Source organism: Orbicella faveolata, unplaced genomic scaffold (assembly GCF_042242905.1).
Source record: "Orbicella faveolata isolate gen_17 unplaced genomic scaffold, um_ofav_v1 contig_36, whole genome shotgun sequence".
NCBI classification, from domain to species: Eukaryota; Metazoa; Cnidaria; class Anthozoa; order Scleractinia; family Merulinidae; genus Orbicella; species Orbicella faveolata.
The window spans coordinates 3,842,360-3,869,000 of record NW_028301565.1 but is presented as its reverse complement, the minus strand read 5'-3'; the positions used below and the strand labels follow the sequence as shown (position 1 = coordinate 3,869,000).

The window sequence follows — 26,641 nt, the reverse complement described above, 5'->3', positions numbered from 1 at the left end:
GAATCAGAAGGACGTGCAACTTTCATCTATCAAACTCCCCCCCCCCCCCCCCCCCAAAAAAAAAAAAAAACCACCCAAAAAATTCAAGACAAATGATAAAAAAGAGAATACTAACGTAATTGTGGTTTATAAAACTGGAACAGAAAAGATGACAGGGAAATTACTTCTAAGACGTTGAAAAGAGAACTGAACCAATAGGCGGCACCGTAAATATCTTGCGAGTTTTAATTTCCCGCCACACTGCTACAAACTACACAGTGAATTCTTACTATAGCATTAGCAGTTTCAAATGCAGTCCTGTAAGAATTTATCTTTATTGAGTACACATCGAGGACAGCATTGTCAAATATTTCCTTAGCACCCACTGTGCAACAGCTGTTTCTGTTATGACCAGAGGAGTTCTCGACATGTCCCATCATGCTCCACTCTAATGACTGATCACATGACACCAAACCACACATGCAGTGAAGCATGCTGGGCTTAAGATCCAGTGCTCTGGGAGAAAGACTCCAGTGATGCTGATTGGCTGAGTCAGTCACGTGACTGCCACCGTCATGCTCTAGGTATCCGGCCAAGGATTCAAGGCAATGGGCTACATTGTTGATGATAGCAACAAATTGACCTAAGAAAAAGAAATTCCTAGAGATTAAAGTAGGAATTATAAGGCATGTCCAAGGACTTCAAACTAACTTAAAAATAATTCAATCAATTTGCATTTCAAGCCAACAGGCAAGCTTCATCAGCAAGCTTGCAACTTGGATTTCTAATGGCAATTAAGGTTACAGGGTCGTCACAGAGTTTCCAAGTAGCAGCATTTTTGCTGGAGAAGGTGGCTGATTTTGCCATCTTTTTATAAGGAATGGGAATACTAGCTAAGCAGGGTAGCCGGCTTAGATCAAGAAGTACAGGTGGTTACTGTTGAAGACCCTGAGGGTTACTGCTAAAGCACACAAAGCTATATACCAGTGCCAAACAAGGTGTTTACCTTTAGTACAGCCAAGATCTGCAGCAATCTTTGAGCCATTCGTTTTCCCATACTGTCTCAAGAATGATGCTAAGTGAGTGTCTAGACATCCAGCACCAGGCACCACATATGGGCATCCCAAAGTCTCATATAACGCACTAACAGATGCTTGACAAACTGTCTTCAGCTCGTCAAGGGATGTCTCATCTGGTGAGCACAGCAAAAGAGTACACACGGAAGATGAAGTTAATGAGGACTCTGGCACCAAATGAATGTAGCTGTTTAAAAATATACGAAAAAGAAAAGCAGGTTTGCTAACTGGCCTTTTTGAAACCAGTTGTCACTGACATGACATTTACCATGCAGCATGATAAGCTCTGCACAGGCATGTACCTCTAATTCAAAGCAAAATCAAGGTTGACTGGTTGGTTAGTGCCTTAAGTTTGTTTGGGAGACTGCTGTATTGTTTTGCCATCCAGCTTGGTGCATTTTGTATCATGTGACCATTGGATGCAGAAGGCCCATTTATTTAAGATATTGCTGTCATTGTACACTGCAAGTGTATGGTGAATAAAGGTATGGACTGAAGTGATGCTTCTGATAGGAGAGTTCAACCGAGTCAAACCAAACCTGGCTCAATAGAGTGGTTTTCAATTGAATGCCGTAAAACCAAAACCAAACCATTACTTACCAATTAGACTATTCCGCCAATCTCAAACTGTGGTAAAACCAAGACTAATGTAACTGCCTGATTACTTTTGACACTCAGTTGAAAACTGCTCTAAATCTAGTAATTTTATTAGTAAGAATCAAGATCAGAATAACAGTTATGAAAAAATGAAAACTGAGGGTAAAAGACGTTATGTAATCATAATTACCAAAGGATGGAAATTAAAATAAAGTGATGTACATGTAGAGTACATGGTGGGTTGTACCACCATACGTTAAATGCACTATTGGATTTAGGAAGCTGACCTTTTGTCATTCAACACCATATGTTCAATCTTCCCGACTTGACCAAAGCTTGATTCAGTAATGTCCATGCTGAAAGTGCTCAGGATTGTTGCTCCAGTCAGACGTCACACAGCAGAGATGTGAACAATGGATAGACGGTCAATCACATAAGCACCCTATGATGAAAACAAAACAAGTTATCAAAAAAAAAAAAAAAAAAAAAAAACTAACAACTGACTGCTGTGTACAGGTCTGTCAATCCCACTAGTTGTACAAAAATTGAAATTGTTTCTAAATTAGCTGAGTTTTAGATTTCATTTAAATCTCATTTCTTCCATGAAGACTACAGGGCTGCCAGTCTTGCTATTAATTGTTAGCGATAATAATTATTATTGCCATGTGCCACAAGCAATACATACAACAAGAAACAAACAAAAGACAGTCCAAATTATGCATTATCTCAGTGTATTATGTCTTTAATCCCTTATAAGAAATTAGTCCACTAGAACTGTCTCACCCAACAAAACAGCTGTCAACAACTATTTTGGGTCCCATTTTTCATCTCATGACAGAGACATTCAATATTTCAGTCAAAAACACTTGTATCTATCACATACTGTACACGCATGCATAGTCCTTAAGATCTCTGTCTTTTGGACATGTAGGACCTTAGATTTACAATGATATCAGAAACACTACACAGCTGTATGCATGACTAGGTGAATTCTTTAGCTTAACTCCCAGTTGTATCTTGCAGGTGAATAAATGAAGTGAAGGCAGCACTTAGGTAGGTGCCCAAATCTGTTTCTAGGATTATGTCTGCCTGGGCTGGATACAAACCTTATCTCTCAAGTACTGCTTCAGTGCTGGATGTACGCATTTCTGGCAAGCTACCACTTTAACTCCAATAGCTAGCAACCAATCAGCAACCTTCAACATCTGCTGTAGCACAGCACTTTCCATGTTAACACCATGACCACTTCCTGCTGTCTCTATTTTAACGTTGTCGCTAAACCATTCATCAGTGTCCCCTGCCATTGAGACATTATACAAAGCCACTTTGGCATGATGGCTTAAAAGTGCTTTTTTTCTTTGAAAGGTTGCAACATCAGGGGCCTGAAGAATGACACCTTGTATGATCTTGGATTCATGGACAGGATCACCCTCGCAAGTCACTATTTGGACTGGCTGAAGGTCTGTGACAGACACTGAAGAGTCTTGGGAATTACTTGGCAGTGATTGAAGAAATGCCTGTGTGTTTGATCAATGCATGGTGTCAAACCATTGTGACATTGTGACATTGTGACATTGTGGAATAAAAAAGTTAACAAGGTTTATCTCAAAAAGAATTTCCTGTTATGTCCTCTTATTACCATCCCTGATCAGAGTCAAATTTCACATCAAACATGTGTTTTTCTAAGTTTGAGTCTAAAGCCACCGTATAGCATGTTAACAAACATTCAATGATTGAAGCACTGGCCTGGGTAGTTATATCTCTTTAGCTTGTGTAAGTCATGTTTGAGGTATTAATAAAAACTTGTACTTAAGTGAGTGCATTGGCACCTTGAACATGTATCCACCGCTAGATAAACACACAAAAAATATTAAATCCTGTACCTTGATGACGAGCACACTTAAATACTGTTTCTCAGATTCACTAAGACGACAAGCAGGCTTTGTTCCAATTATGCTGTTTACAATGGACAGCATGGTCTTCATGTTACCAATATCAATGTTCATTTTCCATCGAGATGACTGTAGGTGACTGGTAATGACTTCCAGTGAATGTTGACTGATCTGAGTGATGAGGGCTCTTGGGACAGGCAGATCAAGGGATGACTGTATCAGACTATAACAGAGAAACAATAAGGATCAATAAATCTATGCACACCTCTACAATTACCAGTAACAGTTTTCTACAAAAAAAGATAAACTAGCAGATTTGGTCCCTGACTATAACTGCAAGATTATATGAGGTCTCATACAACTCTCTACTTTCAAAGCGTTTCTTTCCACCTTTTTTTTAAGGTGTTAAACCCAAGGTGTGAGCAAGTTGTTGTTGCAATCATTTCAACTACATTACATTTTTTGTACATGTTCCGTACCAAATATGGCACTTTCATCTTACTAGTTTCATCTTTGAAAGAGAAATATAATTTAACATTTTTGCATGTGATACATAACGGACAAAACTTTCAATGTAGATAAGACAATTCTATATTTATAGTACCAACTGCGCTTAGCCATAAACCTGCCTTGCAGGAAGCCCACTCTTAAACTAAGTAACATAAATATAAATTAATTGATAAACAAGTAAACAAAGAAAATACAACCTAGCTAAAATGTAAGTACATAAAATTAAAATGACTTTTTTACAATAAAAAATATAACAATATAACATTGTTGAAAATGGAAGTAAATTCATAAATTCAAGAATTTAATAATTGATATTATAAAAAATTATGTCATAGATAAATTTAAATTTAAAATCTTACGTGACAAATCTTTCTTTTAAAATGCCTTTGTACCAGTCATGGTGCGTGTTGTTGAAACGTTTGAAAAGTAAAACTGTGTGCTTAATTTGTCACGCTTCATGGATGGATGCAATGTGTTGTATGTGTTGATAGATGAAATGCAATTACATGTAGGCTAATAGGCACCTTAGTAAGAGAAGTGCTGTTCTCAAACCACCATCACTGTAGCCTTCAAGATGGCCCTTCACAGCAGATAGTATCAACCTTGGTATGGGGTGTGACAAGCCAGACAAGCTGTGAAGAATCTTGCCTGATGTTGATGTTACAGTCACATGACCACCAGAGGATGACTGGAAGAACTTCAACCTGAGTATCAGACAAGTATAAAGATGGGAAACTTCACATGTTTTAAAAATAAAGATAAATGTATTGTAGTGAAAAGTATTGAATGAAATTATTGTTGTATCGGTACAGCTATTACTTTGTACAGTGTGACACTAGATTCCATTGTCACCTAGCTGGCAGAATGGATATTTATCTACCTTCAGTTATAAATTAACTGAGGCATAACGGAAAACAAACCCTTCCCTTCCAACAGTTGTGATGGGTTTTATTCCCAAGATGATCCAACAATTACATATGGTTAGGCTTCAAGCTCAGTACTCCTCTCACAAAGTCAAGCATCCCGACCCTCACGCGCGGACCCACGTGTACAAATGTCATGTATTTAAAATAATTGAAGGGGTGGGATGATGTGTAGTAGATGTCAAATTCTCACATATAGCCAGGGTCCCCTCCCCTGGGTTTGACATCAATGTACATTAACAAATCAGTCAAATACAGGTCATGAATCAGCAAACGTTATTTAGTGCTAGGTCTTTGGAGAAGATACCCTGATTCCAGAGGTTTTCTCACTCTCTTCATATCCTAATGTTCAAATTTGTGCCCCGAAGTAGCGAAAATGAGTCACGAAGCAGCAAGTGAGTTCAGTTTCTTTTTACACTCTTTTTGACCACCACAAAGATGGCTTTTTGTGATAGAAGAAGAAGAAAGAAAACCACAGGGACCAGGGTATCTAGCAGACTAAACCCTTCATTACCTGGGATATTAACAAAATGGGATCATGTTTACATTAGGTGGTGCAGGTTGATACTGTTGACCAATATATTGACTGATACTCGGTCGATACATCAGCCAGGTATCGGCCTTGTATCAGCCTTGTATTGGCTGAGTGTCGGTCAATATATCGGTCAATATATCGGTCTATAGTGTCAGCCGACACTACAGTAAACATGATTGACAGCATGTTATTGGCTAAGCTACAATGCAAGTAACAAATTAAATACAATGACCACTAAAACGTGGGGAGGACCAATCAGAATTGAGTGTTTTATTTTATTACAATAAATTTACGCTTACATTGATATAGTTAGGGATTTTATATGTAAGAACTTAAAATTACCTTCCATTTGGTCCAAGCGCTGTCTGAACTAAATCCTTCAATGCGCGTAGCGAGCCCTTTAACTTAATATCATCCAACGGCTGCACTGCAATCTGCATATAATTCAAAACACTCATATTAGGAAAATACATACCATATATAAGCTTCAGCTACTAAGTAGTTTTTTTTTTTTTTTTTTTTTTTTTAAAAAAAGCTGCTTATAAGTGAAAATGTATCTTCCTGGCAGCCTACCTGAGATGTCCATTCGTCTTTCGTAGACAGCCTTGAAGAAACACTTTTACCCTCCATTCAGGTCATATGCAGTATAGCCATGTGTATTCTCCACAACTGTGTAAACTTTTGACAAGAAAATAGGAAATTTTGCCTACTCCTGCCTGCAACATGACGTTAATTATAGGAATGGCTCCGAGCCTTTTGATAATAAACCGCTGACCTAAACTATGTATGCTGACATACTTGCTTACATCATATACTTTGGCCACCGGTTTGGATAATCAATTAACGCAAGATGTAGCTTAGATGTTGTTGTTTTTATAACCGGTTATCAGAGCAGGTCGTTTGTGTCTTTTCAGTTGATAAACTAATCACAGAGCACTTACCTCACATTCGTATTTTATTTTATTTTACTTTATTATTTTTTTTCACGTGATCAGTTTCAACGAACCCAGATCAGTGCTGAACTAAAGCGGTGACTATTGACGACTATTCGCCACTACCATGACTGTTCACCACTGCACTATTCGCTAATCGAGTTTTTTTAGACACCCTGCTAAAGGTCAGGAAATGGTCAGGAAAAAGACATTTTCCCTATAAAAAAGGATTTGTTAAAAACTTGTCAGTCATAATGAATGGGCGGAAAGGAGGGCTGCCCCTGAGGGCAGGCTAGAAACCGTTACTATGTCTGTTGTTTATTTGGTTAGAGAAATGTTATTTTTATCAAGGGAAAGTCAGAGAAAAGCATTGTTCTGGACCTCTAGTTTTGTCTCTAACTCAAATCCTTGCATTGTGGGTAACAAATCATGTTTGGAATTCAAGACAGAGTTGATGTTAAATACATTTATCAGAATTATTTTTGATATGTTTATATTTTTTGCTTTTACAAAATTTTAGAGTCCCAGTGTTGTCACCGAATAGTCCGAGCACTGCCTTCCGTGCCTGTCATGGTAAACACCTGACACCTTTAGTTTTCAGGGCTTGGCTCTGTAAAATGCCACCACAATTGAGAATAAGACACGTTGTGCATTTAAAACGGGGCGATGAATTTCAAGCTCCCGAAGACGCATGTTCAGTCTTTCCTTGTGGTTTAAGTGATATCACAAAGGACTTCAAGAGTCAACTTCTTGAAAACTATTCAACGAATTTCATTTGAAATACCTGTGCTTTTGTAGAAGAAAATAACTGGCGACTGAGTGCGTGCTTTATTCGATATTTTTTTATTGATATCATTGTATGCTCTATTGTTTGACGCACAGAAATCTCAATGAAATATTCTGATGCAGCAAACACTTTTCTAGTGGGTGGAATGAATTTTAATCAAGTATGTAAGGAAGTCTCAAAGGACATCCCGTTCATTTTAGTGTCAGGGAGCGTCGTGTGTTGTGAAGGTGAACCAGTATCTTCGTCGATGTGCTCCCCTTCGCAGATAAGTATACGCTTTCGTTTTTGCATTTCTTGACCTTGTTCGCTTTTCGCCTCGTTTCGCTACGCTTGCCCTTTTCCGTAGTTTAGTGGTTTAGTATAACCAGTTCGTTGAGCAATTTTTTACCTCCACACAGTGAAGAAATTGTTGAATACTGGGAGGGTGTGAAACTTTCGGAATAAAGAATTACCAAGTTCGTTTAGACAAGCACATCGGAATAGCAGGTTTGAAAGTTTCTTACTGAATACCACATTTCAGAAATCCTAGCTCTCTTGTTCGTCGTATTTGTAACTGTTTAATGTTGTCCACGATGGGCCTGAACTGTAGGTCACATTCCACAAGTCAGAGTACAGAGTCACTGTGCTGCAGATAAATAAACAGCACCAAGATTCAGTCTCCTAGCCCTAATTAGCCCTAGCACTCTGCGTAAATGTTGTTTTAGATCGAGGGGAAACTTTTGGCATAGTTATTCATCAGTAGAGTAAGGATTTCTACTCTTGACATGTGGAATGTGACCTGTGTTTTAGACCCGGCTTGTTGTCCATTGTTCCGATGCTCTGAGTTGCTAAGGGTATGAAGATCTGACTGAACAGTTTTAAAGTTACGTCAATAATATTCCCTGAGAATTTAAATTCTTTTCTCATGCAGGAACAGTTTGTTTCCATACAACCGCTGAACTTACTGCTCGTGAATGTTTTAATTGGAGTTTAATTTAGTCGGTTTTACTTTGAGAGCGACTTTGTTGAGATGTTATCCAGCCATCCTTGTCCTTCGCCGCACGATTGATTTCTGATACATTTTCGGGTAATTAATATCAAAATATTTAGTTAGAATTTTAGAAATAAAGGCAGATTTGAGTTATAATTGTATTGTGGCTTTTCTTCATTCATCCTCATGTTTTCATAATTGTTCACATTTTCGTGAAATCAGAAATTACTTGACGAATGGAACCAATTTTGAGCAAACTTGCGTTGAATTCTGGCGAGAAAATAATCCTAAGAGAACATTAAGAAATTTGTTAATGCAGGCGATATTGTCCGATGTTATATGGCCGGTTTTTAACTACCAAACTGATTGATCGACTGATAGGACCTCAAACTCAAAGGTGATATATTTTTGACAGTTTCCTCTCTCCTTCTGGCATTAGACGAACAGAGGGGAACCCAAAGGAAATGTAACCATTATGAGCTAGACTACGAATAGTCCCTCTTTCGCTTAGTCCGTCGTGCGGGACGCGAAAGAAAACCGCGAGAAAAAAATGGCCGCGCGAAATCCTGGAGTCGAGGAGAGCGCGAAAGGAGGGACTACCGCCTAAGCCCAAGAGTTTGAATTATATGAGTTGCTCTCACAATGCAAAAATATGATTGACTTATGTTAGACGCGTTGACAACGTGTTGTCAACATTCGAGATGCCTGTGACGTCTTGCAGGAATGTTTTGGAACCGGAGCAAATCGAAGCGGTACCAGAGCTAATCGAAGCGTTGGAATCGCGCTTCGCAAGCCGTGATGTTCTTGCGAATCTGCCAACAGGCTTTGGAAAGATTTAAATTCACCCAGTGTTTTGTTTGGCAAAGCTTTCTGCCTCCAACCCGACTGCGAGCGTGTTAGTGATTTCGCCGCTCAACAGCATCGTCTAAGTCAGCGAATATCAATTCACTGAACTTGGCCTTTCTACCGCCCATTTGAAAGATTGATCCGGACTCTCACTTGAAACCGGACATTCACCTGAAATTTTCCGCTGCTATCGGCAAACATTTCACCGCAGTTGGATGATCTCCTATGTATAATGTATAATGTATAATGTAAATTCTCGGTTGAAACTCTGTTGAAATTTTCGCAATAACTTTTAGACGCAGCGAAAATCCTTACAAGAGGCCTCATTCGCCGTCTTCTGTTTAAAACTTCTTTGGCAGTTTCGCTGAACGAACACTGAACGAAGATATACTTCTCACGGCATATGTTTTTGCCTGGCTACTTGAAGAGTAGAGTAGAGCGATTTTATTCAGATCTCCCTGGGCTATTGATAACAGGCGATAATAAGAGGACGTCTAGATGAGAAATCCTACACCGAAAAATCACTCGGCCGTGAAAGGGCAAACCCTTGGGCTTAGGCGGTAGTCCCTCCTTTCGCGCGCTCCTAGCCCCTAGGATATCGTGCGGCCATTTTTTTCTCGCGAATTTCTTTCGCGTCACGCACGACGGACTAAGTGAAAGAGGGACTACTCGTAGTCTATTATGAGCAGCCGTGTTCAGCTTTGAAGCTACGTTCTCTCCTTATCAGTCTCTTCATTTTGCGATCAACTTCAATCTCAGGTAAATTCTAGGTTTTACATTATCTTTATTTTACAAGTATGATCTGACCTTGTTGCAAAGTCTGATTTAAAAATTCTGACTAAGATAGCTATCACGATAAATTGATTGCTATGGTTCAGTTTGACCCTTGCTACAATTTTATGATTTTTTTGTTCTAGTGTATTGTAATTTAAATTAAAATGCACCAGAAACCTTTTTGGATTGCAGGTTGTAGTTCTTGGGCTCTAGAGGAACCTGGTAGTTGACTACAGGAAATGACTGATTCCAGATAAGTACATCGTAGTTTTGTCATTTGTTCGTCGTTTTCCTGGTAAACGATTTAATTCAGAGCAAGATTGATCGAAATACAATATACCACCAGAATCCCAGACCTAACACGTTTGTACTCAGTAAATTTTCTGAGCGAAAAGAAAGCCAGTCACTACTATAAAATGCATTTCTCTAGTCTCTTGATTTCAGGCTAGCGAATACAATGTAATATGCCTGAAAATAGCAACATCGTACAACTACAAGACTGTTCTATTGAATAAAGGAGATTTACTTCATTTATTGACATTTGCTCTCTTTTTTCCAAGGTTGAACACAGAGTGCACGTGCATTGAAAGAAAATGCAGCCATTTTGGATTGTAGTGTTTTACCCTCCGCTTCGATGCAAGTAGACGACATCTGAAAGATTTTATAGTCAGATAAGTTCGTTCTCATTTTCTTAACTCTTCTGTCTTATACCATTTACAGTATCAGTCCAAGGAAGAAAATAATTGATTTTCTTTTATTATGTAGAGTACATCCTGAGGAAAATAACCAAATAACCAAATAACCAAATAAACTGTCTTCATGTAGCAAAAAAATAATAAGTTTATACTGCTTTGTGCGTTTAAACGCTGTCTGAATAGTATTTATGCTTTAAATGTCTCTGTGAACCGCTAGCTCTGCATTTTTTTGACCAAATTCCTAAGCCTAACGCAGTTTTTAAAAGTCAGTGTATCAAAGCTTCCTCTTTTCTTTTTCATGCAGGTTTTAAAAAAGATATGCTGAGAGAAAACAAGACCATTTTGTACGACAGTGCGTGGCTCTAATGTTCTTTGGTACAATGTAAGTATTGCAAACATCTTGGTTCAGATAGACCAGATATTATCTTCGCAGTTTTCTATTCATTAACTGAGAAATGTTGTCTAAATGTACCACCAAAGCTCAGCAGTAACGTTCATAAAATATTTTTTGCCGGTGTTAGAAATTTATTTGCACCTTGCCTCACTTGGTTTCTGGAAAATTTATGAAACGAAGGACTGAAAATTCGCCAATGCAAGAAAAACAACTTCGTTAGCTCTTGGATTCAGTGGTTTCAATCAGTAGTTCACTGCTTGCTAATGGCTGGAAACGCTTTTTCTCTACAATAAGTCCAGCACCTCAAACTTTCCTTGTTTTTCGGTTTCAGTCTAAAGTTAATAAAATCTCCTTCCATGTCAATACATTTTAAAGTATCTTGCAGAGAAAATCTTTAACTATTTTAATGTCCTCGGCAGAACCAGGAAGTTTGTTTGAGATTTGCCAGCCAACAAAAATTTAGTGTTTTCTTAAATAATTTTACCGTACAGTATTGATACCTGCTTTAAGAAGTCACTGCAGAATTGTCTGTTATTACATTTATAAACACGTCTCGAATTTGTTGATGGAAAAAATAGTTCGTTTTAAGTTTAATCTCCCTTTTTGCCAGGTGAACTCGGATATTGAAGAGAAAGTGAGGCCATTTTGGATTGCAGTGTGTAATTCTTGAACGCTGGTGCACTATATATGACATATTGGAAAAATCTTAATTCAGATAAGTTCACCCTTTCCTTATTTTACTTGAATTTGTCGTCGACCACTTTAATAACTGTGTCATTCCAAGTATCCTGTAGAGAAATCTAATCGGGAGTAGTGAAAGATGAAATTTTGATCGTGTGGTGAGTTTGGGACAAAGAATTGAACATCTCCGTCCGTGACGGGATTCGAACCCATAAACTCTTACATACCGGTTGGGCAACGAGGAATTGTTCTGATGTCCGAACGAATTCTTAAAAGTACACGATTGCGAGAGATTTGTTCATCAATTTCAATAAAGTAAAGCTTTAGAAAAGCACTGTAAATGTGTATTTAGGGGCAAATATTCGAAATTAACACAACTGGAGATCCGATAATCGTTGAAAAGTAATTTAATTTGTTGTTTTCTGCTCTTTTTATCACCAGGTTGAATGCAAACATCGTTTCAATAGAAAGTGTAGCCATGCTGGATCAAAGTGTGTAAGCTCTCGAAGCCTGGTTCAAGTTGACAGCCAGCAAAACACCTTTTTTCAGGTAAGTCGTTTTCTTCTCTGTTTACCATTGAACGGTTTCAGTCCAAAGAGTGATCAGAGTCTGACCATATAAATGCCTTCCTGACCCTTGTTATAAGCATTTCAGTTGGAGAGAAAATATTGGAATCAGGATATATTGTAACTAGTAAGAAGAATTTTACTTGAAGATTGGAGACTTGTCCAGTGACATAATGGAATCAAAGTTACAGAATAAAACATGCTGGTGTTAATTATTATAACCTTCGTAAGAACATTGTGAAAACAGTAAGTGTTAAGTGATACAATCAATATTAACCAGCTATTTTGTTGATGTTTCCTTTCTTTCTAGGTTTAATGCCCTTTCAAAGAAATGTGTAGTCATTTTGGATAGCAGTGTACTGGCTCTTGGACCCTGGCCTGGAAATATCTTACTTCAGATAAGTCGTTTTCTTGTTTCTCTAGTCGTTTACCATTAACGGATTCAGTCCAAGAGTGATCAAAATATAACATCGTACCTCGTTGCGTTGTCAAGTATGTTACAAAGGCAATGTTACCAAATTCATAAACTAACAACAAAAGAAATGTATGACAATCAATTGGGAAAATTAATATTTTGAGTACGAGACTGAAGTGGAAGGTTGAACATCGCAATTTATTATTTTAAAGGACAACTTGAAACGGCCGAATATTCTCCGCAATGCAAAATTGAAGTGCTTTTTCCTAACATTTTGAATTCAAATTTAACAGAATAAAAACGTGGTGGTGGTACTAGAAATTGTTACAAATTTATTTTGATATAAACATTGTGAAAAACAAAGGCTAACGTAGCATTTCAGCTCACTCTCGGCTTGGCTTTGCGAACGAAGATTTAAGGAAGTGATCCACTTACGCTGCAGACAGAGAAGCGTGTACGACAATTTACGAGAACAATTCCAGTTTAATAGTACAATGATAATTTGCAGTGCGAACAATGCTTTCCTTATACGAGGCCGCAAATGAACTTTAAAGGCGATTCATTTAGAGAAGGAATTACTCAAAATCAAATGTGTTTTAAAATAGTATTGTCAGACATTCAAGAACGAACTGCAACTTAATTTATAACGACTGATAGAGCTCATGACTTTATCGGCATGACAATTCTAATTGCGCTTTGCCAAACACGATCATTTTTCGGTCATCAATGTCCGAAGCTTGACCAATCTATATAAACATGCACTACTTTTTCGTCTGTGTAACTGATATAAGTACAGTGTTAAACATGGAGGTGAATAAAAAAATATCATCGCCTAGGGCAAATTAGTGTCTTGCTACACCATTTAACATGGAAAATTAACGTTTAGAACAGAGAACAGGTGGCTGAAAATATTTACGAGCGTTGTTTGGTTTCGATACGTACTTGCATGTGTCTGGGCACAAGTGGGCTCAAGCTTTAGAGAAATGTCATGTTTTCGATGTAGCGATGTTTCACTGACATAGATTTCAAAGTGTAGTTTGAGTATTTTCTTTTTCTCAAGAAAACAACAGTTTGCTGCATGTGAATAAAGTTTTTGTGTCAGTATTCAAGCAAACAGCAAACAAATAACATTCCAGCTAGAATAAATATGTGACGCTAGTCTCTCAGGGTAGCTGTAATGATAAACTGAAGTAATGGTCGAAACATTTTGAAACAAACAGCAAAAAAAAAAAAAAAAAAAAAAAAAAAAAATATATATATATATATAAATAAATAAATAAATAAATAAATAAATAAATAAAAAAGGACCCAGAGAAAAATAGATAAATAAAACAAGTACACAGGTCAAAAGGTATCAAAACTACTGTTTACACTTATGAAATGTAATAGTGAAATGGAAAATAGATAAAATAAAATCGAAAACTTTAGAAAGCTTGGAATTTACATAGTATGTTAATTGCTGCACGCGCAGGCTCCCGCTTCCTTGGAATGTCGTTTTCCGTAAAAAATAAACAATCTTCAATCTAAGCAAGAGCCATAACCGGGGACGGAGACCGTAAGTCTCGGGATCTGCGCGCACCTAATGATATGGGGCACTTTTGCTATTTTTAGAACAAATTGCGCCACCCTGACTCGGACATACATCCGCGCGGATCCACGCACATGTCATGGGTTCTCGCGTGGATGTTGTCTAAAGAATAAAGTTTATGTAAGAAATCTCTCTACTCTGGTATCGAGGTAATTTGTGAATTTCTCAAACAGTGCTTAATCATAACCAAAACCTGTTTTTGATAGTTTCTTATTATTTCTGCTCGTTTGGCAAGTTTTGGAAGGAACGTCTGACGCGTACAAGTAGCTCCAGGGCGTGCACTTTAAAGTCCGAGTCTGTGTTTTCAATTGTAGCTAATTGGCAACAAATCTTGACAAAGATTTCTTTCGTTATCTTTTGTGCTGAGATTCTGCAACAATTTTCACTAACGCCAAAAGGCTACTATCATCTGTGTTTCTTCAACGTAGTGAAATTTTACACAGCTGCGAAAATACAATAGACAAGGAGTTTTGATAACTCAGCCAACAAAATCGAAATCGTTATTCGAGTTGATTAAAGAAAGCGTCATCGTAACTTTGCTGATTATTCCTGCTGTATTCACATATTTTCAGCTAAGCAGTTTAATATGTTCTCAAACATTTATCAACCTTGAACATATTTAAAAACTAGAGATATTATTGCGGAAGTCCAATTTGTCATGTTTACTGACTGCAAAAAACACGGATGGGCGGGCGCTCTTATTCATCGACAACAGACAATTTATTGAATTTTTACACAAACAAAGCCTAGCCGTGTCTACAGACGTAAACTTATTGGGCCTTGATGAAATATCAAGTGTTACTTACAATTCAGGCGAAATGCAAACTTGCAATTGTTTACTACTTTTCGGTGGCGATAGACTCTGGCGAAATCCCCCAAGCGTGTGGCAAGAGGAGGGAAACTTTGAAGTCCTCAAACGCTGCAATATCCAAATTTTTCCAACTAGTTTTTTTGCTGTGTTACGGAAAAGCTGTTAATCTTCAGCATATGTGAAATTTATAGTGGAGTAATGTGGAACTCTTGTAAAAGAAGCAGCGGAACGCAACTTGGTCTGAGTGATATAAAATGGGACATACCTAAATTCGACACTGCCTTACTTCAGTCGAATTGGAGCAGCTTACGACGAAAATATTTGAGCAAAATTCCAACAGACATAAACGTATTGAGTTGTGGGCTAAAAGCATAAAACATGTCTGGAATTTCGGATGCCATTGCCCCCGCGCTACAACCGCAAAAATCCTCGCAGCGTGTACGCGCGCTTTCCGCACACGATGGCGCAATTTGTTCTAAAAATAGAAAAATTGTCCCATATCATAGGGACAGCCCCAATACTAGAAATGGCGCGTGCTTACGGCCTCCGTCCCCGATTATGGCTCCTGATCTAAGCTCATTTTAGCAACTCAGTGTAAAAGTTTTACATCGATTCGACATAAGGAAGATTAGTACAAAGTTATTGCATTGGAAAACGTTATTATCAGAAGTTAGAAACTAGTCTCACTTAGTGCAGGAACCGTGATTTTACAAGAAGTATTTACAAGCAGTATTCCTGAGGAAAGGTTTCAAGACATAATTATCATTAAGGTTTAATTTTTGCTTTGGAACTTTTGAACAAACCTTTTGAATTTTAATCATATTCGTCTATCCTTTTTATCTCTTATATGGAGTTCTTAAAAATGAAACAAATTTTAGAACCTGCAAAGGGTGAAGGTTAACTGAGAGCGTCTCTTTCCATGTTCATCAAATTATAAATGCGGTATAGTAATAAAACATATATGCAGTATGTGGTGATAAATCATCTAGAAATGTTAAGTTTCGTGCAATAACTTGTCAGGTAAAACTGATATCGTGCTTTTAAAAAGGACCTCCATCTTGGATTTCAAAATTTGCAAATATGTCAAAAAGTTTGAAAATACTAAAAAATATGGCGATTCAATTTTTTTTCTTAATTAAGACTTTGTAAAAACCATAAAAATGTCTAAAACATGGACTTGAGCTTAGAAAAGTACACCAAAATTCATAAAACACCTTTGAGTGTGCTTGTTTGCCACAGGAGCGTCAAGAAAAGCAGTGAACTAATTGACACAACAAAACGTTCCCTGATTGTTTTAACAAGGAGTTACCAAGTTTAGTTATTTATATTGATCTGCGTCAGTTTCCAATGTTTTCACTTTATCAAGATACTGGAAAGAGCATTGACCTAAATACTGTTTCGAGACGCATTGGCAATTAATAATTAAAGTGAGATAAGAAAGTACTTAAACACGATACATTTGAACATGGTTAATAGAGGGAAATGATTATGAATCATGGCAAATTTCTTTGTTGTATGTTTTTGTTGGCTATTTGGGGCGGGGGAGGGAGGTTGACCCTGCCCAAAATCTGGAAAAATACAAAAAGTTGTTATGTGTGCTCATACAGCTAACCAATAGAAACATTGCGATTACGTAATTCATGCACAGTCTAGGAGCATAAAACAAAAAGATGTACAGGGTCAAGGACCTTCCAACATAACTCTTAGCCTGTTTGTTTGCTTTTTTGATGTTTGCTGGGATCCTTAACCATTCCCTGTGTTAACTATGATTTGAACAAATGCAACTGTCTTAAGGATATGCTTGAAATTGTATCGATGACCTATAAGAAACTGGAACCGAGAATCGAACACCTAACCGTGAGGAAATTTAGTCGTGGACATGTTAACAGGTCGTTAATAATTTGCAGCAGGAAATCATTTCACATCATTGCTGATAAAGGTTGTATTTTTACCCCGCATTTGTCAGTCTATTTCTTAGCTGGTCGGTAATAGCAGATCGAGTTTTGATGTTGTTTCCGACGCAATATTTGTTTTTCAACTCCTTGGCAGGCAAGTGTACTATGGTTTCTGATAGTTAAATAAGCCACGCTTTGGTAAGCAGTGAAAACACAAGGTCAATTTGCAAGGACCGACGTAACCTAATAAAAAAAGAAGTACCGGATCCTGTCCCTGTAAAGGATGTAATTGGACTTGGTGATGTCGGACTACTGACAAAAACGCTAGGCTGATATAAAGGTTTGAGAACGACATAATCAGTTCATATATTTCGAAAAGCTTAAAAAAACGTCCAGTACCTTGAAAAGACTGGAGAGGCTTTGTTTTTGATTTTTCGGTTTTACGTTCTTTTATCAATAATATGAATACTTTTGAAGCATGAATCAGTGGTACCCTATTAAAAGTTAAAGGGACACAGTCAGCTGGAGCACATGCGCATTAGATACCATCTGATGTCATAGTTAATTTGCATATCACAGAGACACGATCCATACTGTTTTTAACCAAATATGATACAAAACATAGGATGAGCAAAAGCCCACTCAAAAACAGGTTTTTCAGTAAACGATTGAAAATCAAGCAAAACACTGCGAAGATTGAAGCGGATTTCTAGATGTACTCGACGAGTATCTTTGATTTCAGGTTGAGGTGAACTTTTTCAAAGTGAGAAAACTAGTGTCCAGGTCAGCGCGGTCCCAAAGCCGACTGTGTCCCTTTAAGGATACCAAAAACATACAAAATTATCTTTGACAAGAGGTGCTGTTTTCTGTAAGCGATAATCCAACCAAGTATTAACACAGCGGAGCAGGGCTTAAGTTTTGTATCACTCGACTTCAGTTTGCAGAGAAATATTGAGCCACGGTCCATCCAAGGATGCGAATAAGACAAGTGGAAATGAATATGTCAGTTTCTTTCTTAAGATTTGTTAAGTACAGTTCAGAAAACCTGAAAAAAGACATTAAATGCAAGTCATTTCTTCCCTACTGGTTCAGATCGAGGCAAAGCGTGTTGTTGATCATAAGTAAGGAAAAAAGGTCGTGTCAACATGCCAGCAGAAGTAAATAGTTGCTGCAAAGTTAAAGTTTTAACTTTGAAAATGAAATTTACAATTTTAACTTTAAAATTTCTAGGTCCAAAAATGTTTTCTAACAAAAGAATTCACAAAGTCAATCAGTCTTCATAATGATTTCATGAAAACGTTTTATTGTGATCACTCTTGATCATTATGTAAGAATTAATAACCAACAGATATTGTGCTTGACAACGGTACAGTAATCTGTTTATCATTAGTACAAATCTACCGGATTATACTAATGCAATACTTCATTTTGATTGGCTAAGGTATATCTTGTACGATCATCCATTACTATTCAGTGGTTGAAGATAGTCTGCAAAATAGGGACATTTTTTCTCGTCTCGCCGAAGTTTCGGAAGAGGATTTAGAAATATTGAATGGATAATCAAATTCTCCAGAAGGCTCAGTGAAACAAGGCCATTTGCTGTCACAGCACTCGAAATTTTAGGAAAAAAACTGATAATCGCTCGGACAAAGCTGAAAGATGGACTCAAAAGACAGTTCATTCTGCGCTCGATAACACTATGGTGACGTTTTAAAGTGTAGAGATTTAATTGGCAATCATTTAGTAAGAGTTCTATATTTAAACGACTAGTTTATTTTGCTTAGTATTTGTTTATTTTTTCTGAAGCCAAAAGCTAACGTTACCTTGTGAACATTCCATTATGTATGTAAGCACCGTAAGTTTTATTTGGAAAGAAAATATAGAACGAGTAGGAGGGTATCGCAGCAGCACCCTCACTCCCACAGTTCAGCGCATAATAATACATGTTGATTCTGCGTGACACATTCTGATGAACTGTTAATATTTGATTCGATCAACAGGTAGCCTGAGGAGTAGTAAAGAAAGTGAACAATGATACACCACAGCGAACAACTGGCTAAAAGACAAATGCAGAAACACTTTCAAATAAATTCTCTTTGAACTTGGAAATAAACTGTAAGAAAAGCACCTGTACTCCGTTTATCGTAAATCTGTCGATCCTCATAGTAAGTTACGATGGAATAGTTGATTAACAAATGAAGCGGACGTGAATATATATAATATCAAGTCTGTATGAGGGAAGAATAAAAAGATAGAGATTTTCGCAAATAACGAAAGTAAACTTAGCTGATGTAAGGAAGGTGCAAAGAGCAAATTAAAGACTAGAATCCAATAAGCTCTTACACCTTCCTGTGATAAAATATTATTTAGAAAATAGCTGTAGAAAAAAATATGCCGCAGAACCAGAAAGGTGAGTGCGGTTAAACCTGTGTCGTTGTCCTTTACTTTGCATTTAAATTCAGTTTAATCCAATGAACATTGCTCATTCCCAAAGAAGAGGGCAATGCCAGAAAAAAATCGTCAGATAATAAAAAAATCGGGAGATACCCCTACACGAGCCATTGTGCACAGTATTTTATCTTCGGCCAAAACTCCCCCACCATCTTACAGGGGAAGATTGTTCGAAGAGTCTTAATTCCTGTCCCCCAAAACCCCCACTCCCCTGAATGAAACAATCGCGAAGGAGGATTAAATCTCGTCCATAATCCTTTACTTTCCTGGAGAGAATATTTGGAGAGGAAGTTTAACTCTCATCCATAATCCTCCACTCGCCCTTTAAAGTTCAAAAAGGGGTTGTAATATGAGGTAGACTTCCTCCCAAAGTAGTTTTCTCTGAGAGGGTTAAAGGTTAAGAAGTAGCGGTAAGACTAAACTACACTGTGTCGACACTATGGGCATAAATAAGCAGTCTAGTCTTTCAGCCGTTTCCTAAACCTTGACCATCTTAAAGAAAATTACTTTGGGAGGAAGTTGTACTGAAAATGTAACCACTTTTGACTTTAAAAGGAAAGATTAAGAGATTATGGTTAAGACATACTTCCCTCCAAATCTCCTTCCTTAAAAAAGTAAAGGATTATAAAAGAAATTTATTCCTCACGCGTGATTGTCTCATTCAGTGGAGTGGAGGTTTGAGGAACAGAAACAAATGCTCTTCTAACAATATTCCCCGGTAAGATTTTGGGGAATTTTGGACAAAAGATAAACCACTGTGCCCGAAATATCGTGTAGGGGTATCTCTCACTGACGATTTTCTTGAGGCATTGCGCTCCGCTTAAGGAATAAAAAATGTATCTTGGATTCAACTAAATTTGAATGCAAAGTAATTCTCCTTCCAAGCAAAGTAAAGGAAAATAATAAAAGCATTTCCACCTTGTTTATTACGATTTCTGGAGTCATTACCTAAATTGAATATATGAATAAATTAACCATGGAAAGAGTCATCTTGCTCCCTGCTACCTCCTCTGGGGAGGAGCAAGGAGGGAAAAAGAGTCATCTTGCTCCCTGCTACCTCCTCTGGGGAGGAGCAAGGAGGGAAAAAGAGTCATCTTGCTCCCTGCTACCTCCTCTGGGGAGGAGCAAGGAGGGAAAAAGAGTCATCTTGCTCCCTGCTACCTCCTCTGGGGAGGAGCAAGGAGGGAAAAAGAGTCATCTTGCTCCCTGCTACCTCCTCTGGGGAGGAGCAAGGAGGGAAAAAGAGTCATCTTGCTCCCTGCTACCTCCTCTGGGGAGGAGCAAGGAGGGAAAAAGAGTCATCTTGCTCCCTGCTACCTCCTCTGGGGAGGAGCAAGGAGGGAAAAAGAGTCATCTTGCTCCCTGCTACCTCCTCTGGGGAGGAGCAAGGAGGGAAAAAGAGTCATCTTGCTCCCTGCTACCTCCTCTGGGGAGGAGCAAGGAGGGAAAAAGAGTCATCTTGCTCCCTGCTACCTCCTCTGGGGAGGAGCAAGGAGGGAAAAAGAGTCATCTTGCTCCCTGCTACCTCCTCTGGGGAGGAGCAAGGAGGGAAAAAGAGTCATCTTGCTCCCTGCTACCTCCTCTGGGGAGGAGCAAGGAGGGAAAAAGAGTCATCTTGCTCCCTGCTACCTCCTCTGGGGAGGAGCAAGGAGGGAAAAAGAGTCATCTTGCTCCCTGCTACCTCCTCTGGGGAGGAGCAAGGAGGGAAAAAGAGTCATCTTGCTCCCTGCTACCTCCTCTGGGGAGGAGCAAGGAGGGAAAAAGAGTCATCTTGCTCCCTGCTACCTCCTCTGGGGAGGAGCAAGGAGGGAAAAAGAGTCATCTTGCTCCCTGCTACCTCCTCTGGGGAGGAGCAAGGAGGGAAAAAGAGTCATCTTGCTCCCTGCTACCTCCTCTGGGGAGGAGCAAGGAGGGAAAAAGAGTCATCTTGCTCCCTGCTACCTCCTCTGGGGAGGAGCAAGGAGGGAAAAAGAGTCATCTTGCTCCCTGCTACCTCCTCTGGGGAGGAGCAAGGAGGGAAAAAGAGTCATCTTGCTCCCTGCTACCTCCTCTGGGGAGGAGCAAGGAGGGAAAAAGAGTCATCTTGCTCCCTGCTACCTCCTCTGGGGAGGAGCAAGGAGGGAAAAAGAGTCATCTTGCTCCCTGCTACCTCCTCTGGGGAGGAGCAAGGAGGGAAAAAGAGTCATCTTGCTCCCTGCTACCTCCTCTGGGGAGGAGCAAGGAGGGAAAAAGAGTCATCTTGCTCCCTGCTACCTCCTCTGGGGAGGAGCAAGGAGGGAAAAAGAGTCATCTTGCTCCCTGCTACCTCCTCTGGGGAGGAGCAAGGAGGGAAAAAGAGTCATCTTGCTCCCTGCTACCTCCTCTGGGGAGGAGCAAGGAGGGAAAAAGAGTCATCTTGCTCCCTGCTACCTCCTCTGGGGAGGAGCAAGGAGGGAAAAAGAGTCATCTTGCTCCCTGCTACCTCCTCTGGGGAGGAGCAAGGAGGGAAAAAGAGTCATCTTGCTCCCTGCTACCTCCTCTGGGGAGGAGCAAGGAGGGAAAAAGAGTCATCTTGCTCCCTGCTACCTCCTCTGGGGAGGAGCAAGGAGGGAAAAAGAGTCATCTTGCTCCCTGCTACCTCCTCTGGGGAGGAGCAAGGAGGGAAAAAGAGTCATCTTGCTCCCTGCTACCTCCTCTGGGGAGGAGCAAGGAGGGAAAAAGAGTCATCTTGCTCCCTGCTACCTCCTCTGGGGAGGAGCAAGGAGGGAAAAAGAGTCATCTTGCTCCCTGCTACCTCCTCTGGGGAGGAGCAAGGAGGGAAAAAGAGTCATCTTGCTCCCTGCTACCTCCTCTGGGGAGGAGCAAGGAGGGAAAAAGAGTCATCTTGCTCCCTGCTACCTCCTCTGGGGAGGAGCAAGGAGGGAAAAAGAGTCATCTTGCTCCCTGCTACCTCCTCTGGGGAGGAGCAAGGAGGGAAAAAGAGTCATCTTGCTCCCTGCTACCTCCTCTGGGGAGGAGCAAGGAGGGAAAAAGAGTCATCTTGCTCCCTGCTACCTCCTCTGGGGAGGAGCAAGGAGGGAAAAAGAGTCATCTTGCTCCCTGCTACCTCCTCCCAGCATGTTGGGTGCGTTTGTCTACCCTGTTGCGACATGTTTGGTGTTTTGGTTAAGTATTAGTCATCAGCACGTAATATGATTGAACATGTCTCAAGAGGGTGGGCAAGCGCGTGCAACATGTTACGCACAATAATGTTATGATATGTTGGATTGACATGTTGCGATCATTGGGGTGGGGGGGGCTTGATCTTTATGTATTAACACACCATTTAAGTTTTAAAGTAATGGACAAGGACACAAGATTTGGCCGGAAACTTAGTTTGCGGCTTGTTTATATATCTTGTTTTCGTTATGTAATGATCTAATGTTGTAGAAGGTTTCAAGAGCTCTTTTTGTGAGTCCTTTAATTAGCCCTTACACCTTCTTAACACCAGGAAAGGCTTTGCGAAATTTCACTTAAGTATTATACTTTGATTCACATTGTTTCAGAGAAGAAAATGCTGATGAAAGCTACCTTGCAAGTCTTGTTTATTGATGAAATAGCTTTCAAAAAGTCAGTAATGTTTAACTCTTTTCGAAGACTTGCTGACCTCCTTTTTTAACACTATTTTAAGGTGGTTGAATGTAACATTGATAAGTGTTGCAGTCCATTTTCTTAACGGATCCGTCTAATATCTGTGATCCCTGTTGACAAGAATTATTATTATTGATCAGTCAGAAGGCAAGTGTAAGTGCTATCTAGACAATTGAAAATACGTGCACTGAGACGTTATATACTAATTTGCCAACTGTACTGGTTTAACAAGAATGAGCGCAAAAATTTCAAATCTCTATGTCAAGTTTTTTCTTTCTTTAATTTCTTTTCATATACACAAGCTGTTCGTATCGTTTGGGTTTGATAGGATGCCATCAATATTTGGGTTCTTCTTTATCACAAAATCCGTTAACCAGGATTCTATTATCATTCTATAGAAAGTCTAGTTAACAACGTGTTCTGCTAAAATGAATAAGAACTGTAGATCTACTTCAGCTACCTTAAAAACAGCTAGGAGAAATTGTATGTTGATTTCTAGTTCTTGAGAATTGAAAAGTTCATTCAGTTCTACCTTGCCGCTATTTTATACGTGGCGAACACGTTGCTCTTCCCCTGTCAAATTTAAATCCTTTTTATCCGTAAGACAAAGCATTTGACTCGACTCATTTACTATTTTATAAAGTGCCCATGAAATGATCTTTCGAGCTAAATCAAGCCATTCTTTAAGTGAGCCTCAAATTACTGTTTATTTGTGTAACTGAAGTGTGAAGAAACATATTTTAAACTCAAAATTGGTAGACGAAAAGCTCTATTTCGTTTTGGAGGCTGATGGCAAAATCAGATTTGTAAACTATCTCGCTTGTCGGTTTCCCACTGTCGGAAATATTAAACAGAGTGCTTTTATTTTGTCACTGAACTTGTCGTGTATAGTAAGTCATTTTATACAGAGAACGGGTTTGTTGGGGAATTTGATGCCTTGCCGACACCTCTCTCAAGACCGTAGCTAGCTAGGGGTGGCCTTGCCAGAACACACAAAAATGCCTTAAAAGTGATTCGAGATTTCTCTGAAAATCTTGGTTTGACTGATATTTGGAGACTTTTCAACCCAGATAACAACAATAAGGGAAAATGGAAAATCTTTTTTGATATAACCCTAAAACAATATGGCTGTCAAAACTTTTTTTCCTACAACCTCAACGTTAGAGACACCTTATCGGATACCTTTTTAAAAGAACTATTAGGAATCTGGGCGGAAGTTAACTTTGAACCTGAAATAACATCGAAAGATCACTTTCTGGATCAACAACTTTGGCATAACTCCCTAATAAAGATAGCCAACAAAACAATGATTTCCGCTGTAAGTATGAAATAGACCCTCGCCCTCTCAGCTTCTACGGATTAATATCGGCTGTAAAGTCTCTTCGGACTGATTCTAATTTTCAAGATTTACAGAACACCGACCACGAATATGAGCCACTTACAACAAGAATTTTGCAGGTCAAAAAAGCAACTACAATAATATATAAAAAGCTGATTAGTAACAAGAGTTTAACCCCAGAGTCAAGTCAAAAGAAGTGGCTAGAGAATTGTGGCCTACCAATAAATGACAACATAAATTGGAATGCTGCCTATCTTTCAGCTAAAAAAATGCACAAAGAGCACTAAGCTGATAGAGTTTCAGTTTAAATTCTTACATAGACGTGTACCAACCAATAAAGTTTTATTTAGAATAGGTCTACAGGGCGATGAAAAGTGCAGTTTTTGTCACACCTCCTCTGAGTCAATAATTCATCTTTTTTGGTCATGCCGTCAAACATCTCACTTTTGGAATAAACTTACTGAATGGCTGAAAAACTTAAATTTACTTCCTAGAGATTATGCTTTGACAAATATTACTGCTTTGGGTCTGAGACCAGATATCTCTCAATTTGCGCTTCTTATAAATTACTGCTTTCTCTTAGCACAATATCACATATGGCTCGCTAAAACAAAAAATGATCATCCAAATCTTACGCTTTTCATATGCACACTAAAATTACAATATGAGATAGAAACAAAAAGTGGAGACACGAAGAAATGGAAACCTCTTACAGGATACATGAGGATTTAATTAATATTTTAGATTATATTTTCTGTAGGGTTATCTATCTCCTACCCATTAATCTATTTCTAATCTCCTGTCAGATGCATAACTCATTTTACTTTTAATGTACCACATGCCTTTGGTCTGTTTTTTTATGTTTCTGTACTACAACCTCAAGCTGTAATGATAACTAGCTATTTTTCTTCTCAGTCTTTTTTTTTTCTTTGCCCCTTGTCGTCACTGTATTTCTTAATTGTGTAAGTCGTGTAACTGTATTTGTTAGTAATGTAAGTCGTTTAGTTATTGTAATTTAAATAGTGTAAATAATTAGAGCAATATAATGTAAATAGAGTTAGTGTTGTAAGTAAGCATTGGTTTCCCTTGTGTTATTGCAAATAAATAAATAAATAAAAAAAAAAAAAAAAGACCGTAGCTAGAAACGCTCCAAACATGTATGGAGTTACCACTTTTTATCGGTACTAACTGGAAAATTTAATATCCGTTCACGACAAACAGAAATATTTTATTACTCTAGGCTATATTCCTTCCAGGAATCTTAAAGGTACTGAATAATTTTAAAATGCCTTAAGCTATCCCGCAGCATTTCTAACAGAGTGTTGCCAAATTATTTCTGGTTACAATAAAATAATGGAAAATCGAAAACTAATCATCATCATGGAATAATATAACTTTACTTCTTGTTTACTTTTGCAACAAAGTGGGCAGCACTATTGAACGTTGGAAATGGATAATTATAACTTAACTCACGTGTCTGCGTATTGACCATCTTATTTTTTAATTGTCATCGTACACAAAGAAATTAGAAAAAAATCAGAAATCGAGAGTGAAATTTGCCTTCCATCGCAAAAGTGGTTTTCAAACAGAAGGACAAGGTAAACTCGGAAATGGCCAATTCACTGCTCCAGCAAGACAATGATCCAAAGTTGATGACTTCCTTTTTTCTCATCATCTTGTTGAAATTAATATTATTGTAATTAACTGAAATTAATTGAAATTCTCATCATCTGGTGAAAGGAGAAATGAGCTGTTGATCACTATTTCTTAGAAATAATAGAGTTCATTTCTATAATCGACATAACACGTTTCAGTGATGAACGACTTTTTAACTTGAATTTGTTATCGCTTTCTAGGAACAATACGTGAAAACTGGAGCGGAGCGTATGCTGGAAAATCACATCTTCGTTTGCACCGAAATGGCAAAGATATCTTTCTCTTGAATTTATAAACAATCCACCTCTGAATTACAGTTCAGCAAGTTTCTCACTTTTTCTTCTACAAATCACTGGTTAAAACTTCACAACCTTAACTTTTTTTGTACAGGACGCTTAAAACAAAAGTACTGTTTTTCCTTATCATTTTTCATGTGACTGTACCATGTAAGGAATTAAATTCGCACTCCTGGTATTACTTTGGAATTTTTTTCCTATTTTGTCGTTGAACATCTTAGTCGTCACTGATTTAGTTTTTTAAAAAAACATGCTAAGTCGAGCTGCCACAAATTGCAGCCGCTTCATTTAATGCTCTTTAATGCGACTGTATCGAGATGAAATATACACAATATGCCACAAGAACAGTTCTTACAACCTGTCTGTGGGTAATTTATAAAGCCAGAATTCCTAAATCAAACGTAATGGTTATTCTGGGGGCATC

The 26,641-nt window shown here is 38.4% G+C and overlaps 1 long non-coding RNA gene and 2 pseudogenes across 2 annotated transcripts; 2 read left to right on the top strand and 1 right to left on the bottom strand.

Annotated features, from left to right (window-relative positions):
• Positions 1-206: 206 nt before the first annotated feature.
• Positions 207-6,399, bottom strand: LOC149102058 (molecular chaperone MKKS-like; annotated as a pseudogene). The gene is made up of 8 exons (XR_016202608.1): positions 6,086-6,399; positions 5,855-5,946; positions 4,579-4,758; positions 3,536-3,767; positions 2,759-3,169; positions 1,940-2,094; positions 986-1,242; positions 207-622 (listed from the first exon to the last, which is right to left on the bottom strand). The product of XR_016202608.1 is annotated as a molecular chaperone MKKS-like (transcript).
• On the top strand, positions 2,090-3,487 carry LOC149102059 (uncharacterized). The gene is made up of 2 exons (XR_016202609.1): positions 2,090-2,705; positions 3,018-3,487. It is a non-coding gene; the product is annotated as an uncharacterized LOC149102059 (long non-coding RNA).
• Positions 6,400-18,706: 12,307 nt separating the features above from the next.
• On the top strand, positions 18,707-22,566 carry LOC149102057 (uncharacterized; annotated as a pseudogene).
• Positions 22,567-26,641: the final 4,075 nt, after the last annotated feature.